Here is a 14561-nt window from a genome sequence, read left to right as displayed (position 1 = left end):
CGTGGTGTTTCAGGGTTTAAGGCCGTGGTGTTCGGGCAGTGTAAGGGGTCTTGCTAGGGTTGGTGTATGAGGGTTTAGGGCAGTGCAATGCTGTTCGGGCAGTGTAGGGGGTCTTGCTGGGGGTAGTGTTTCAGGGATTAGGGCAGTGCAGTGGTGTTTTTACACTGTAGGGGGTCATGCTGTGTCTGGTGTTTTAGGGTTTATGGCAGTGCAGTCGTGTTCGGGCAGTGTAGGGGGTAGTGCTGGGTCTGGTGTTTCAGAGTTAGGGCAGTGCAGTGGTGGTCTGGCAGTGTAGGGGGTCTTGCTGGGGGTGGTGTTTCAGGGATTAGGGCAGTGCAGTGGTGTTCGAGCATTGTAGGGGGTCGTGCTGGGTCTCGTGTTTTGAGGGTTTAGGGCAGTGCAGTGGTGTTCAAGCAGTATAGGGGGGTCATGCTGGCTCTGGTATTTCAGGGTTTAGTACAGTGCAGTGGTGTTCAGGCAGTGTAGTGGGTCATGCTGGGTCAGGTGTTTCAGGGTTAGAACAGTGCAGTGGTGTTTGGGCAGTGTAGGGTGTCGTGCTGGGTCAGGTGTTTCAGGGTTTAGGGCAGTGCAGTGGTGTTCGGGCAGTCTACGGGGTCGTGCTGGGTCTGGTGTTTCAGAGTTTAGGGCAGTGCAGTGGTGTTCGGGCAGTGTAGGGAGTCGTGCAGGGTCTGGTGTTTCAGGGTTTTGGGCAGTGCAGTGGTGTTCAGCCAGTGTAGGGGGTCTTGTTGGGGGTGGTGTTTCAGGGTTTGGGGCAGTGCAGTGGTTTTCAGGCAGTGTAGAGGGTCTTGCTGTGGCTGGTGTTTCAGGGTTTTGGGCAGTGCAATGGTGTTCGGGCAGTGTAGGGGTCATGCTGTGTCTGGTGTTTCAGGGTTTAGAGCAGTTCAGTGGTGTTCGGGCAGTGTACGGAGTCGTGCTGGGTCTGGTGATTCAGGGTTTTGGGCAGTGCAGTGGTGTTCGGGCACTGTAGGGGGTCTTGCTGGGGCTGGTATTTCAGGGTTTTGGGCAGTGCAGTGGTGTTCGGGCACTGAAGGGGGTCTTCCTGGGGCTGGTGTTTCAGGGTTTTCGGCAGTGCAGTTGTGTTTGGGCACTGTAGGGGGTCTTGCTGGGGGCTGGTGTTTCAGGGTTTATATCAGTGCAGTGGTGTTCGGGCAGTGTAGGGAGCCGTGCTGGGGCTGGTGTTTCAGGGTTTAGGGCAGTGCAGTGGTGTTCGGGCAGTGTAGGGGGTCTTGCTGGGGCCGGTGGTTCAGGGTTTAGGGCAGAGCAGTGGTGTTCGGGCAGTGTCGGGGGTCTTGCTGGGGCTGGTATATCAGGGTTTAGGGCTGTGCAGTGGTGTTCTGCACTGTAGGGGGTCTTGCTGGGGCTGGTGTTTCAGGGTTTTTGGCAGTGCAGTGGTGCTCAGACACTGTAGGGGGTCTTGCTGGGGGCTGGTGTTTCAGTGTGTATGGCAGTGCAGTGGTATTCGGGCAGTGTAGGGGGTCATGCAGGGGTGGTGTTTCAGGGTTTAAGGCAGTGGAGTTCGGGCAGTGTAGGGGGTCTTGCTGGGGTTGGTGTATGAGGGTTTAGGGCAGTGCAGTGGTGTTCGGTCAGTGTAGGGGGTCGTGCTGGGTCTGGTGTTTCAGGGTTAGGGCAGTGCAGTGGTGTTCGGGCAGTGTAGGGGGTCTTGCTGGGGGTGGTGTTTCAGGGATTAGGGCAGTGCAGTGGTGTTCGAGCATTATAGGGGGTCGTGCTGGGTCTGGGGTTTCAGGGTTTAGGGCAGTGCAGTGGTGTTCGGGCAGTATAGGGGGGTCATGCTGCGTCTGGTGTTTCAGGTTTAGGGCAGTGCAGTGGTGTTTGGGCAGTGTAGGGTGGCGTGCTGGGTCAGTGTTTCAGGGTTTAGGACAGTGCAGTGGTGTTCGGGCAGTGGAGGGAGCCATGCTGGGGCTGGTGTTTCAGGGTTTAGGGTAGTGCAGTGGTGTTCGGGCAGTGTAGGGGGTCTTGCTGGGGCCGGTGGTTCAGGGTTTAGGGCAGTGCAGTGGTGTTCGGGCAGTGTCGGGGGTCTTGCTGGGGCTGGTATTTCAGGGTTTTGGGCTGTGCAGTGGTGTTCTGCACTGTAGGGGGTCTTGCTGGGGCTGGTGTTTCAGGGTTTTTGGCAGTGCAGTGGTGTTCGGGCAGTGTAGGGGGTCATGCGGCGGGGGTGTTTCAGGGTTTAAGGCAGTGGAGTTCGGGCAGTGTAGGGGGTCTTGCTGGGGTTGGTTTATGAGGGTTTAGGGCAGTGCAGTGGTGTTCGGGCAGTGTAGGGGGTGGTGTTGCAGGCATTAGGGCAGTGCAGTGGTGTTTGCACATTGTAGGGGGTCATGCTGTGTCTGGTGTTTCAGGGTTTATGGCAGTGCAGTGGTGTTCGGGCAGTGTAGTGGGTCATGCTGCGTCTGGTGTTTCAGGGTTAGGGCAGTGCAGTGGTGTTTGGGCAGTGTAGGGTGGCGTGCTGGGTCAGGTGTTTCAGGGTTTAGGGCAGTGCAGTGGTGTTCGGGCAGTGTACGGGGTCGTGCTGGGTCTAGTGTTTCAGAGTTTTAGTACAGTGCAGTGGTGTTCGAGCAGTGTAGGGAGCCGTGCTGGGTCTGGTGTTTTAGGGTTTTGGGCAGTGCAGTTGTGTTCAGCCAGTGTAGGGGGTCTTGCTGGGGGTGGTGTTTCAGGGTTTAGGGCAGTGCAGTGGTGTTCGGGCAGTGTAGGGGGTCTTGCTGTGGCTGGTGTTTCAGGGTTTTGGGCAGTGCAGTCATGTTTGGGCAGTGTAGGGGGTCTTGCTGGGGCTGGTGTTTCAGGGTTTTGGGCAGTGCAGTGGTGTTCGGGCACTGGAGGGGGTCTTGCTGGGGCTGGTATTTCAGGGTTTTGGGCAGTGCAGTGGAGCTTGGGCACTGTAGGGGGTCTTCCTGGGGGCTGGAGTTTCAGGGTTTATGGCAGTGCAGTGGTGATTGGGCAGTGTAGGGGGTCATGCTGGGGCTGGTATTTCAGGGTTTAGGGTAGTGCAGTGGTGTTCGGGCAGTGTAGGGGGTCTTGCTGGGGGTGGTGTTTCAGGGATTAGGGCAGTGCAGTGGTGTTCGAACATTTTAGGGGGTCGTGCTGTGTCTGGGGTTTCAGGGATTAGGGCAGTGCAGTGGTGTTCGGGCAGTGTACGGGGTCGTGCTGGGTCTAGTGTTTCAGAGTTTTAGTGCAGTGCAGTGGTGTTCGGGCAGTGTAGGGAGTCGTGCTGGGTCTGGTGTTTCAGGGTTTTGGGCAGTGCAGTGGTGTTCAGCCAGTGTAGGGGTCTTGCTGGGGGTGGTGTTTCAGGGTTTAGGGCAGTGCAGTGGTGTTCTGGCAGTGTAGGGGGTCTTGGTGTGGCTGGTGTTTCAGGGTTTTGGGCAGTGCAGTGGTGTTCAGGCAGTGTAGGGGGTCTTGCTGGGGCTGGTGTTTCAGGGTTTTGGGCAGTGCAGTGGTGTTCGGGCACTGGAGGGGGTCTTGCTGGGGCTGGTATTTCAGGGTTTTGGGCAGTGCAGTGGAGCTTGGGCACTGAAGGGGGTCTTCCTGGGGGCTGGTGTTTCAGGGTTTATGGCAGTGCAGTGGTGGTTGGGCAGTGTAGGGGGTCATGCTGGGGCTGGTATTTCAGGGTTTAGGGCAGTGCAGTGGTGTTCGAGCAGTGTAGGGGGTCGTACTGGGGGTGGTGTGTCAGGGTTTAGGGCAGTGCAGTGGTGTTCGGGCAGTGTAGGCGGTCTTGCTGGGGGTGGTGTTTCAGGGTTTAGGGCAGTGCAGTGGTGTTCGGGCAGTGTAGGGGTTTGTGCGGGTGTGGTGTTTCAGGGTTTAAGGCAGTGCAGTGGTGTTCGGGCAGTATAGGGGGTCATGCGGGGTGGTGTTTCAAGGTTTAAGGCAGTGCAGTTGTGTTCAGGCAGTGTAGGGGGTCGTGCGGGGGGGTATTTCAGAGTTTAAGGCATTGCAGTGGTGTTCGGGTAGTGTAGGGGGTTGTGCTGGGGCTGGTGTTTCAGGGTTTAGGGCAGTGCAGTGGTGTTTGGGCAGTGTAGGGGGTCTTGCTGGGGGTGGTGTTTCAAGGTTTAGGGCAGTGCAGTGGTGTTCGGGCAGTGTAGGGGGTCGTGTGGAGGTGGTGTTTCAGGGTTTAAGGCAGTGTAGTGGTGTTCAGGAAGTGTAGGGGGTCGTGCGGGGGTGCTGTTTCAGGGTTTAAGGCAGTGGTGTTCGGGCAGTGTAGGGGGTCTTGCTGGGGTTGGTGTTTCAGGGTTTAGGGTAGTGCAGTGGTGTTCGGGCAGTGTAGGGGGTCTTGCTGGGGGTGGTGTTTCAGGGATTAGGGCAGTGCAGTGGTGTTCGAGCATTTTAGGGGGTCGTGCTGTGTCTGGGGTTTCAGGGATTAGGGCAGTGCAGTGGTGTTCGGGCAGTGTACGGGGTCGTGCTGGGTCTAGTGTTTCAGAGTTTTAGTGCAGTGCAGTGGTGTTCGGGCAGTGTAGGGAGTCGTGCTGGGTCTGGTGTTTCAGGGTTTTGGGCAGTGCAGTGGTGTTCAGCCAGTGTAGGGGGTCTTGCTGGGGGTGGTGTTTCAGGGTTTAGGGCAGTGCAGTGGTGTTCTGGCAGTGTAGGGGGTCTTGGTGTGGCTGGTGTTTCAGGGTTTTGGGCAGTGCAGTGGTGTTCAGGCAGTGTAGGGGGTCTTGCTGGGGCTGGTGTTTCAGGGTTTTGGGCAGTGCAGTGGTGTTCGGGCACTGGAGGGGGTCTTGCTGGGGCTGGTATTTCAGGGTTTTGGGCAGTGCAGTGGAGCTTGGGCACTGAAGGGGGTCTTCCTGGGGGCTGGTGTTTCAGGGTTTATGGCAGTGCAGTGGTGGTTGGGCAGTGTAGGGGGTCATGCTGGGGCTGGTATTTCAGGGTTTAGGGCAGTGCAGTGGTGTTCGAGCAGTGTAGGGGGTCGTACTGGGGGTGGTGTGTCAGGGTTTAGGGCAGTGCAGTGGTGTTCGGGCAGTGTAGGCGGTCTTGCTGGGGGTGGTGTTTCAGGGTTTAGGGCAGTGCAGTGGTGTTCGGGCAGTGTAGGGGTTTGTGCGGGTGTGGTGTTTCAGGGTTTAAGGCAGTGCAGTGGTGTTCGGGCAGTATAGGGGGTCATGCGGGGTGGTGTTTCAAGGTTTAAGGCAGTGCAGTTGTGTTCAGGCAGTGTAGGGGGTCGTGCGGGGGGGTATTTCAGAGTTTAAGGCATTGCAGTGGTGTTCGGGCAGTGTAGGGGGTTGTGCTGGGGCTGGTGTTTCAGGGTTTAGGGCAGTGCAGTGGTGTTTGGGCAGTGTAGGGGGTCTTGCTGGGGGTGGTGTTTCAAGGTTTAGGGCAGTGCAGTGGTGTTCGGGCAGTGTAGGGGGTCGTGTGGAGGTAGTGTTTCAGGGTTTAAGGCAGTGTAGTGGTGTTCAGGAAGTGTAGGGGGTCGTGCGGGGGTGCTGTTTCAGGGTTTAAGGCAGTGGTGTTCGGGCAGTGTAGGGGGTCTTGCTGGGGTTGGTGTTTCAGGGTTTAGGGCAGTGCAGTGGTGTTTGGGCAGTGTGGGGGGTCGTGTTGGCTCTGGTGTTTCAGGGTTTAGGGCAGTGCAGTGGTGTTTGGGCAGTGTAGGGAGTCATGCTGGGTCTGGTATTTCAGGGTTTAGGGCAATGCAGTGGTGTTCGTGCAGATTAGGGAGTCGTGCTGGGTCTGGTGTTTCTGGGTTTTGGGCAGTGCAGTGGTGTTCGGGCACTGTAGGTGGTCTTTCTGGGGCTGGTGTTTCAGGGTTTTGGGCAGTGCAGTAGTGTATGGGCACTGTAGGGGGTCTTGCTGGGGCTGGTGTTTCAGGGTTTTGGGCAGTGCAGTTGTGTTCGGGCACTGTAGGGGGTCTTGCTGGGGGCTGGTGTTTCAGGGTTTATATCAGTGCAGTGGTGTTCTGGCAGTGTAGGAAGCCGTGCTGGGGCTGGTGTTTCAGGGTTTAGGGCAGTGCAGTGGTGTTCGGGCAGTGTAGGGGGTCGTGCGGGGGTGGTGCTTAAGGGCTTACGGCATTGCAGTGGTGTTCGGGCACTGTAGGGGGGCATGTGGGGGTGGTGTGTCAGGGTTTAAGGCAGTGCAGTGGTGTTCGGGCAGTGTAGGGGGTCTTGTTGGGGCCGGTGGTTCAGGGTTTAGGGCAGTGCAGTAGTGTTCGGGCAGTGTCGGGGGACTTGCTGGGGCTGGTATTTCAGGGTTTTGGGCTGTGCAGTGGTGTTCTGCACTGTAGAGGGTCTTGCTGGGGCTGGTGTTTAAGGGTTTTAGGCAGTGCAGTGGTGCTCAGACACTGTAGGGGGTCTTGCTGGGGGCTGGTGTTTCAGTGTTTATGGCAGTGCAGTGGTGTTCGGGCAGTGTAGGGGGTCATGCGGGGGTGGTGTTTCAGGGTTTAAGGCAGTGGTGTTCGGGCAGTGTAGGGGGTCTTGCTGGGGTTGGTGTATGAGGGTTTAGGGCAGTGCAGTGGTGTTCGGGCAGTGTAGGGGGTGGTGTTTCAGGCATTAGGGCAGTGCAGTGGTGTTTGCACATTGTAGGGGGTCATGCTGTGTCTGGTGTTTCAGGGTTTATGGCAGTGCAGTTGTGTTCGGGCAGTGTAGGGGGTCGTGCTGGGTCTGGTGTTTCAGGGTTAGGGCAGTGCAGTGGTGTTCGGGCAGTGTAGGGGGTCTTGCTGGGGGTGGTGTTTCAGGGATTAGGGCAGTGCAGTGGTGTGCTGCATCTGGGGTTTCAGGGTTTAGGGCAGTGCAGTGGTGTTCGGGCAGTATAGGGGGGTCATGCTGGCTCTGGTATTTCAGGGTTTAGGGCAGTGCAGTGGTGTTCAGGCAGTGTAGTGGGTCATGCTGCGTCTGGTGTTTCAGGGTTAGGGCAGTGCTGTGGTGTTTGGGCAGTGTAGGGTGGCATGCTGGGTCAGGTGTTTCAGGGTTTAGGGCAGTGCAGTGGTGTTCGGGCAGTGTACGGGGTCCTGCTGGGTCTAGTGTTTCAGAGTTTTAGTACAGTGCAGTGGTGTTCGGGCAGTGTAGGGAGTCGTGCTGGGTCTGGTGTTTCAGGGTTTTGGGCAGTGCAGTGGTGTTCAGACAGTGTAGGGGGTCTTGCTGGGGGTGGTGTTTCAGGGTTTAGGGCAGTGCAGTGGTGTTCGGGCAGTGTAGGGGGTCTTGCTGTGGCTGGTGTTTCAGGGTTTTGGGCAGTGCAGTCGTGTTCGGGCAGTGTAGGGGGTCTTGCTGGGGCTGGTGTTTCAGGGTTTTGGGCAGTGCAGTGGTGTTCGGGCACTGGAGGGGGTCTTGCTGGGGCTCGTATTTCAGGGTTTTGGGCAGTGCAGTGGAGCTTGGGCACTGTAGGGGGTCTTCCTGGGGGCTGGTGTTTCAGGGTTAATGGCAGTGCAGTGGTGGTTGGGCAGTGTATGGGGTCATGCTGGGTCTGGTATTTCAGGGTTTAGGGCAGTGCAGTGGTGTTCGAGCAGTGTAGGGGGTCGTACTGCGGGTGGTGTGTCAGGGTTTAGGGCAGTGCAGTGGTGTTCGGGCAGTGTAGGCGGTCTTGCTGGGGGTGGTGTTTCAGGGTTTAGGGCAGTGCAGTGGTGTTCGGGCAGTGAACGGGGTCGTGCTGGGTCTAGTGTTTCAGAGTTTTACTACAGTGCAGTGGTGTTCGAGCAGTGTAGGGAGTCGTGCTGGGTCTGGTGTTTTAGGGTTTTGGGCAGTGCAGTGGTGTTCAGCCAGTGTAGGGGGTCTTGCTGGGGGTGGTGTTTCAGGGTTTAGGGCAGTGCAGTGGTGTTCGGGCAGTGTAGGGGGTCTTGCTGTGGCTGGTGTTTCAGGGTTTTGGGCAGTGCAGTCGTGTTCGGGCAGTGTAGGGGGTCTTGCTGGGGCTGGTGTTTCAGGGTTTTGGGCAGTGCAGTGGTGTTCGGGCACTGGAGGGGGTCTTGCTGGGGCTCGTATTTCAGGGTTTTGGGCAGTGCAGTGGAGCTTGGGCACTGTAGGGGGTCTTCCTGGGGGCTGGTGTTTCAGGGTTTATGGCAGTGCAGTGGTGGTTGGGCAGTGTAGGGGGTCATGCTGGGGCTGGTATTTCAGGGTTTAGGGCAGTGCAGTGGTGTTCGGGCAGTGTAGGGGGTCTTGCTGGGGGTGGTGTTTCAGGGATTAGGGCAGTGCAGTGGTGTTCGAGCATTGTAGGGGGTTGTGCTGTGTCTGGGGTTTCAGGGATTAGGGTGGTGCCGTGGTGTTCGGGCAGTGTACGGGGTCGTGCTGGGTCTAGTGTTTCAGAGTTTTAGTACAGTGCAGTGGTGTTCGGGCAGTGTAGGGAGTCGTGCTGGGTCTGGTGTTTTAGGGTTTTGGGCAGTGCAGTGGTGTTCAGCCAGTGTAGGGGGTCTTGCTGGGGGTGGTGTTTCAGGGTTTAGGGCAGTGCAGTGGTGTTCTGGCAGTGTAGGGGGTCTTGCTGTGGCTGGTGTTTCAGGGTTTTGGGCAGTGCAGTGGTGTTCGGGCAGTGTAGGGGGTCTTGCTGGGGCTGGTGTTTCAGGGTTTTGGGCAGTGCAGTGGTGTTCGGGCACTGGAGGGGGTCTTGCTGGGTCTCGTATTTCAGGGTTTTGGGCAGTGCAGTGGAGCTTGGGCACTGTAGGGGGTCTTCCTGGGGGCTGGTGTTTCAGGGTTTATGGCAGTGCAGTGGTGGTTGGGCAGTATAGGGGGTCATGCTGGGGCTGGTATTTCAGGGTTTAGGGCAGTGCAGTGGTGTTCGAGCAGTGTAGGGGGTCGTACTGGGGGTGGTGTGTCAGGGTTTAGGGCAGTGCAGTGGTGTTCGGGCAGTGTAGGCGGTCTTGCTGGGGGTGGTGTTTCAGGGTTTAGGGCAGTGCAGTGGTGTTCGGGCAGTGTAGGGGTTTGTGCGGGGGTGGTGTTTCAGGGTTTAAGGCAGTGCAGTGGTGTTCGGGCAGTATAAGGGGTCATGCGGGGTGGTGTTTCAAGGTTTAAGGCAGTGCAGTTGTGTTCAGGCAGTGTAGGGGGTCGTGTGGGGGGGTATTTCAGAGTTTAAGGCATTGCAGTGGTGTTCGGGCAGTGTAGGGGGTTGTGCTGGGGCTGGTGTTTCAGGGTTTAGGGCAGTGCAGTGGTGTTTGGGCAGTGTAGGGGGTCTTGCTGGGGGTGGTGTTTCAAGGTTTAGGGCAGTGCAGTGGTGTTCGGGCAGTGTAGGGGGTCGTGTGGAGGTGGTGTTTCAGGGTTTAAGGCAGTGTAGTGGTGTTCAGGAAGTGTAGGGGGTCGTGCGGGGGTGCTGTTTCAGGGTTTAAGGCAGTGGTGTTCGGGCAGTGTAGGGGGTCTTGCTGGGGTTGGTGTTTCAGGGTTTAGGGCAGTGGTGTTCGGGCAGTGTAGGGGGTCTTGCTGGGGGTGGTGTATGAGGGTTTAGGGAAGAGCAGTGGTGTTCGGGCAGTGTAGGGGGTCTTGCTGGGGGTGGTGGTTCAGGGATTAGGGCAGTGCAGTGGTGTTTGGGCATCATAGGGGGTCGTGCTGGGTCTGATGTTTCAGGGTTTAGGGCAGTGCAGTGGTGTTTGGGCAGTGTAGGGGGTCGTGTTGGCTCTGGTGTTTCAGGGTTTAGGGCAGTGCAGTGGTGTTTGGGCAGAGTAGGGAGTCATGCTGGGTCTGGTATTTCAGGGTTTAGGGCAATGCAGTGGTGTTCGTGCAGAATAGGGAGTCGTGCTGGGTCTGGTGTTTCAGGGTTTTGGGCAGTATAGTGGTGTTCGGGCAGTGTAGGGGGTGATGCTGGGTCTGGTGTTTCAGGGTTTAGGGCAGTGCAGTGGTGTTCAGGCAATGTAGAGAGTCGTGCTAGTTCTGGTGTTTCTGGGTTTTGGGCAGTGCAGTGGTGTTCGGGCACTGTAGGTGGTCTTTCTGGGGCTGGTGTTTCAGGGTTTTGGGCAGTGCAGTAGTGTATGGGCACTGTAGGGGGTCTTGCTGGGGCTGGTGTTTCAGGGTTTTGGGCAGTGCAGTTGTGTTCGGGCACTGTAGGGGGTCTTGCTGGGGGCTGGTGTTTCAGGGTTTATATCAGTGCAGTGGTGTTCGGGCAGTGTAGGAAGCCGTGCTGGGGCTGGTGTTTCAGGGTTTAGGGCAGTGCAGTGGTGTTCGGGCATTGTAGGGGGTCGTGCGGGGGTGGTGCTTAAGGGCTTACGGCATTGCAGTGGTGTTCGGGCACTGTAGGGGGGCATGTGGGGGTGGTGTGTCAGGGTTTAAGGCAGTGCAGTGGTGTTCGGGCAGTGTAGGGGGTCTTACTGGGGCCGGTGGTTCAGGGTTTAGGGCAGTGCAGTAGTGTTCGGGCAGTGTCGGGGGACTTGCTGGGGCTGGTATTTCAGGGTTTTGGGCTGTGCAGTGGTGTTCTGCACTGTAGAGGGTCTTGCTGGGGCTGGTGTTTAAGGGTTTTAGGCAGTGCAGTGGTGCTCAGACACTGTAGGGGGTCTTGCTGGGGGCTGGTGTTTCAGTGTTTATGGCAGTGCAGTGGTGTTCGGGCAGTGTAGGGGGTCGTGATGGGGTGGTGTTTCAGGGTTAAGGCAGTGGTGTTCGGGCAGTGTAGGGGGTCTTGCTGGGGTTGGTGTATGAGGGTTTAGGGCAGTGCAGTGGTGTTCGGGCAGTGTAGGGGGTGGTGTTTCAGGCATTAGGGCAGTGCAGTGGTGTTTGCACATTGTAGGGGGTCATGCTGTGTCTGGTGTTTCAGGGTTTATGGCAGTGCAGTTGTGTTCGGGCAGTGTAGGGGGTCATGCTGGGTCTGGTGTTTCAGTGTTAGGGCAGTGCAGTGGTGTTCGGGCAGTGTAGGGGGTCTTGCTGAGGGTGGTGTTTCAGGGATTAGGGCAGTGCAGTGGTGTTCGAGCATTGTAGGGGGTTGTGCTGCGTCTGGGGTTTCAGGGTTTAGGGCAGTGCAGTGGTGTTCGGGCAGTATAGGGGGGTCATGCTGGCTCTGGTATTTCAGGGTTTAGGGCAGTGCAGTGGTGTTCGGGCAGTGTAGTGGGTCATGCTGCGTCTGGTGTTTCAGGGTTAGGGCAGTGCTGTGGTGTTTGGGCAGTGTAGGGTGGCGTGCTGGGTCAGGTGTTTCAGGGTTTAGGGCAGTGCAGTGGTGTTCGGGCAGTGCACGGGGTCGTGCTGGGTCTAGTGTTTCAGAGTTTTAGTACAGTGCAGTGGTGTTCGGGCAGTGTAGGGAGTCGTACTGGGTCTGGTGTTTCAGGGTTTTGGGCAGTGCAGTGGTGTTCAGACAGTGTAGGGGGTCTTGCTGGGGGTGGTGTTTCAGGGTTTAGGGCAGTGCAGTGGTGTTCGGGCAGTGTAGGGGGTCTTGCTGTGGCTGGTGTTTCAGGGTTTTGGGCAGTGCAGTCGTGTTCGGGCAGTGTAGGGGGTCTTGCTGGGGCTGGTGTTTCAGGGTTTTGGGCAGTGCAGTGGTGTTTGGGCAGTGTAGGGGTTCGTGCGGGGGTGGTGTTTCAGGGTTTAAGGCAGTGCAGTGGTGTTCGGGCAGTATCGGGGGTCATGCGGGGTGGTGTTTCAAGGTTTAAGGCAGTGCAGTTGTGTTCAGGCAGTGTAGGGGGTCGTGCGGGGGTATTTCAGAGTTTAAGGCATTGCAGTGGTGTTCGGGCAGTGTAGGCGGTCTTGCTGGGGGTGGTGTTTCCGGGTGTAGGGCAGTGCAGTGGTGTTCGGGCAGTGTCGGGGGTCATGCGGGGTGGTGTTTCAAGGTTTAAGGCAGTGCAGTTGTGTTCAGGCAGTGTAGGGGGTCGTGCGGGGGGGGTATTTCAGAGTTTAAGGCATTGCAGTGGTGTTCGGGCAGTGTAGGGGGTTGTGCTGGGGCTGGTGTTTCAGGGTTTAGGGCAGTGCAGTGGTGTTTGGGCAGTGTAGGGGGTCTTGCTGGGGGTGGTGTTTCAAGGTTTAGGGCAGTACAGTGGTGTTCGGGCAGTGTAGGGGGTCGTGTGGAGGTGGTGTTTCAGGGTTTAAGGCAGTGTAGTGGTGTTCAGGAAGTGTAGGGGGTCGTGCGGGGGTGCTGTTTCAGGGTTTAAGGCAGTGGTGTTCGGGCAGTGTAGGGGGTCTTGCTGGGGTTGGTGTTTCAGGGTTTAGGGCAGTGGTGTTCGGGCTGTGTAGGGGGTCTTGCTGGGGGTGGTGTATGAGGGTTTAGGGAAGAGCAGTGGTGTTCCGTCAGTGTAGGGGGTCTTGCTGGGGGTGGTGTTTCAGGGATTAGGGCAGTGCAGTGGTGTTTGGGCATCATAGGGGGTCGTGCTGGGTCTGATGTTTCAGTGTTTAGGGCAGTGCAGTGGTGTTTGGGCAGTGTAGGGGTCGTGCTGGCTCTGGTGTTTCAGGGTTTAGGGCAGTGCAGTGGTGTTTGGGCAGTGTAGGGAGTCATGCTGGCTCTGGTGTTTCAGGGATTAGGGCAGTGCAGTGGTGTTTGGGCATCATAGGGGGTCGTGCTGGGTCTGGTGTTTCAGGGTTTTGGGCAGTGTAGTGGTGTTCGGGCAGTGTAGGGGGTGATGCTGGGTCTGGTGTTTCAGGGTTTAGGGCAGTGCAGTGGTGTTCAGGCAGTGTAGAGAGTCGTGCTGGTTCTGGTGTTTCTGGGTTTTGGGCAGTGCAGTGGTGTTCGGGCACTGTAGGTGGTCTTTCTGGGGCTAGTGTTTCGGGGTTTTGGGCAGTGCAGTAGTGTTTGGGCACTGTAGGGGGTCTTGCTGGGGCTGGTGTTTCAGGGTTTTGGGCAGTGCAGTTGTGTTCGGGCACTGTAGGGGGTCTTGCTGGGGGCTGGTATTTTAGGGTTTATATCAGTGCAGTGGTGTTCGGGCAGTGTAGGGAGCCGTGCTGGGGCTGGTGTTTCAGGGTTTAGGGTAGTGCAGTGGTGTTCGGGCAGTGTAGGGGGTCTTGCTGGGGCCGGTGGTTCAGGGTTTAGGGCAGTGCAGTAGTGTTCGGGCAGTGTCGGGGGTCTTGCTGGGGCTGGTATTTCAGGGTTTTGGGCTGTGCAGTGGTGTTCTGTACTGTAGAGGGTCTTGCTGGGCTGGTGTTTCAGGGTTTTTGGCAGTGCAGTGGTGCTCAGACACTGTAGGGGGTCTTGCTGGGGGCTGGTGTTTCAGTGTTTATGGCAGTGTAGTGGTGTTCGGGCAGTGTAGGGGGTCGTGCGGGGGTGGTGTTTCAGGGTTTAAGGCAGTGGTGTTCGGGCAGTGTAGGGGGTCTTGCTGGGGTTGGTGTATGAGGGTTTAGGGCAGTGCAGTGGTGTTCGGGCAGTGTAGGGGGTAGTGTTTCAGGGTTTAGGGCAGTGCAGTGGTGTTCGGGCAGTGTAGGGGGTCTTGCTGTGGCTGGTGTTTCAGGGTTTTGAGCAGTGCTGTGGTGTTTGGGCAGTGTAGGGGGTCTTGCTGGGGCTGGTGTTTCAGGTTTAGAGCAGTGCAGTGGTGTTCGAGCAGTGTAGGGGGTCGTGCTGGGGGTGGTGTATCAGGGTTTAGGGCAGTGCAGTGGTGTTTGGGCAGTGTAGGGGGTCATGCGGGGGTGGTGCTTCAGGGCTTACGGCATTGCAGTGGTGTTCGGGCACTGTAAGGGGACATGTGGGGGTGGTGTGTCAGGGTTTAAGGCAGTGCAGTGGTGTTGCGGGCAGTCTAGGGAGTCTTGCTGGGGTTGGTGTTTCAGGGTTTAGGGCAGTGCAGTGGTGTTCGGGCAGTGTAGGGGGTCGTGCTGGGGGTAGTGCTTCAGTGTTTAGGACAGTGCAGTGGTGTTAGGGAAGTGTAGGGGGTCGTGCGGGGGTGGTGTTTCAGGGTTTAAGGCAGTGGTGTTCGGGCAGTGTAGGGGGTCTTGCTGGGGTTGGTGTATGAGGGTTTAGGGCAGTGCAGTGGTGTTCGGGCAGTGTAGGGGGTAGTGTTTCAGGGATTAGGGCAGTGCAGTGGTGTTTGCACATTGTAGGGGGTCATGCTGTGTCTGATGTTTCAGGGTTTATGGCAGTGCAGTGGTGTTCAGGCAGTGTAGGGGGTCGTGCTGGGTCTGGTGTTTCAGGGATTAGGGCAGTGCAGTGGTGTTCGAGCATTGTAGGGGGTCGTGCTGGGTCTGGGGTTTCAGGGTTTAGGGCAGTGCAGTGGTGTTCAGGCAGTATAGGGGGGTCATGCTGGCTCTGGTATTTCAGGGTTTAGGGCAGTGCAGTGGTGTTTGGGCAGTGTAGGGGGTGGTGTTTCAGGCATTAGGGCAGTGCAGTGGTATTTGCACATTGTAGGGGATTATGCTGTGTCTGGTGTTTCAGTGTTTATGGCAGTGCAGTGGTGTTCGGGCAGTGTAGGGGGTCGTGCGGGGGTGGTGTTTCAGGGTTTAAGGCAGTGGTGTTCGGGCAGTGTAGGGGGTCTTGCTGGGGTTGGTGTATGAGGGTTTAGGGCAGTGCAGTGGTGTTCGGGCAGTGTAGGGGGTGGTGTTTCAGGTATTAGGGCAGTGCAGTGGTGTTTGCACATTGTAGGGGGTCATGCTGTGTCTGGTGTTTCAGGGTTTATGGCAGTGCAGTGGTGTTCTGGCAGTGTAGGGGGTCGTGCTGGGTCTGGTGTTTCAGGGATTAGGGCAGTGCAGTGGTGTTCGAGCATTGTAGGGGGTTGTGCTGGGTCTGGGGTTTCAGGGTTTAGGGCAGTGCAGTGG

This window comes from Triturus cristatus, chromosome 1_1, assembly GCF_964204655.1.
Source record: "Triturus cristatus chromosome 1_1, aTriCri1.1, whole genome shotgun sequence".
Taxonomy (NCBI): domain Eukaryota; kingdom Metazoa; phylum Chordata; class Amphibia; order Caudata; family Salamandridae; genus Triturus; species Triturus cristatus.
Note: the sequence above shows the minus strand (reverse complement) of the source record.